Source organism: Sminthopsis crassicaudata, chromosome 3 (genome assembly GCF_048593235.1).
Source record: "Sminthopsis crassicaudata isolate SCR6 chromosome 3, ASM4859323v1, whole genome shotgun sequence".
Classification (NCBI taxonomy): Eukaryota; Metazoa; Chordata; class Mammalia; order Dasyuromorphia; family Dasyuridae; genus Sminthopsis; species Sminthopsis crassicaudata.
In genome coordinates this window covers 655,448,010-655,450,238 of record NC_133619.1, presented here as the reverse complement: position 1 = coordinate 655,450,238, position 2,229 = coordinate 655,448,010, and the positions used below count along the sequence as shown (strand labels likewise).

At 45.0% G+C, this 2,229-nt stretch overlaps 1 pseudogene; it reads right to left on the bottom strand.

Annotated features, from left to right (window-relative positions):
- Positions 1–888, bottom strand: LOC141562678 (transcription elongation factor A protein 1-like; annotated as a pseudogene).
- Between the last annotated feature and the right edge of the window lie 1,341 nt (positions 889–2,229).

Here is a 2,229-nt window from a genome sequence, read left to right as displayed (position 1 = left end):
CTAAACCAACTTCCATCTATTTCCACATTCGTTACAGAAAACATATGTTGTCATAGGTTCATAAGGACTTAGGGTGTGAAACTGGGTCTAGGTACCGTTCTTCTTGTTACATTTGCCACATCGAAATAGGTCCGTTTGGGTCCCACCCGTCCGGGCCATTTGATGTATTCTAATAGCTTCTTTGGTCAGGTTTCTGCGCATCTCTTTAAGTTCTTCACTAGCCATTTCGACTGCAGTCATTCTAGCAAAGGAATCTGGAGGTATGTTCCCACACAGTACGTTTTTCCTTAAGTTTGGCTTCTTTGCATCCTTGAGATTTGCTGTTCTCCTTCGTAGCCTGTTTTGATACTTCATGTCCCTGTTCCGTATCTCCTGATATGCAGCTTCCTCAATCTGAGCGCCCAGTTCTTCTACATCGGCGCCAATAGCGAAGTAGTCACCTCCAGTTCTGAGGGCTGCAGCAAGCAACTCCCGGCACTTGATGGGAACCGAATCTGAAGTGCTTGGTGCCCGGGGGAAAGCTTTAATGAAGGAATCAGAAGCCTTTGTCTCTTCCTTTGCTTTGCTCCTGCAGCTCCTTTCTCGTTTTGCCTCAGGCCTGCATTGGGAAGAGTGAGCAGGTCCCTTTTTTGGTTTCTTCAGTCTTGGAGGGCCCAGAGACCGACTTCTTCCAGCGTGTGACGAGAGACTTGGCTAATGATGTGACTTCTTCATCTGTGCTCTGCTTCCTACAGTATTTACCGATATTCCAATTTTTGTGGACCTCAATAATTCCAGAGTCATGGGAACGTCTTGAAGTTCCTTTAGTAAATCCAGTGCCCCGGCCGCGTTCTTGTTCTGCATTATCTTATCTATCTTCTTGGCTGTGGGAAGGATCTCCACCTCCATGGCTCGGGTGCTTTTCCAACCCCACTCTCGCCCACACCCCGAGGGGATGGGACACGGGACAAGCGGGAGCAAGAGGGTGATGTCAGAAGAGAAAGCGTGGGAGAGGTGCAGCAGTCCCAGGATGTCAAGAAGAGACACCCACCGAGAACCAAGGCCCAGGGCCCTCTCAGCCACAAATAAAGACCGGGCCTGGGGACTGCTCCTCTCAGGCGCGGGGGACTGCTCCTCCCAGGCAAAGACAGCGGATGGAGCGGGCTGGACTTTGGAGAAGTATACTTGAAGGTACTGTCTTCTTGCTTCCCTTTCTGGAAAGGGACTGATCTTGCTGCCCCCAGCCTGCATGTCTTTCTCTAGAATCAACCATACTGGTGATGTCTTCTCTCTGGAAAGGCCCACTAGACTGTGAGGTAAAGGTTAGAGGGCAGCAGTAGTTTCCCTCAATTTTGATAAACAATGGAAGGGTTTTGTGGGTATTATGGGATTTGATTGGGATCAGTTAAAGGGCAAATGGAAAGTCAACATAGATGAATCCTGATTTGGAAGTAGCCCCAAAACATTTCTTTCATTTTATTATTCTTTTGAATTTATGGGCTAACATGGTATCAAGAAAGGATAGTTGCTTGTGAATCTGTCAGTCATTTATGCATAACTTGCTAATCATGGAAAATAAATAAATCAAAATTCATCATTTGTTGGAATACACTGGAGTCACCTGACAGTGGCTGCTGGAATACATCTCTTGTGAGAGGATGATACAAGGAGACTGAGAGGCAGTTGTTCTGTGACCTCTCTGACTGAGAGGCCACTGCATTGTGTGACCTCTTAAATACTCTATTACAATTTAATCCATTCATCATACTCAGTATAAGCCTATCATTATATCACCAAGAAACCATTATATGTCATAAGATTAATTCAATCATACTGAACCAGAGAACTATTTATCACCATGCTAAACTAGATATCCATCTTCTTCTGAATGTTAACTCCTTTTGGAAGAATCTTTGTTTCAAGTACACTTCTCCAGAAGTTCTGGAGTTCTGGCCCATTCCAATCATCTTGTTTTCTAAAAATGGGCCCCATTGTGCTTAAATTCTAATTGAGCTCTTTAAGAAAGTTTCCTTGTTACTCATGCTGATTTCTGGGTCATTTCCTCAGATCTCCCAGGCGATCAGTCAGTCAATAAGCATTTGTTATGTGCTCACTACATGCCAGGGTCATTGCCAAGAATTCCCCCACTAATTATCTACACTCAAACTTTCAGGCGGGTTAATAATGAAGGGGGGAAATGTGATACATATCAGGCTGCCTGACCTCTAGATCCTATAATCTCATCTTAGA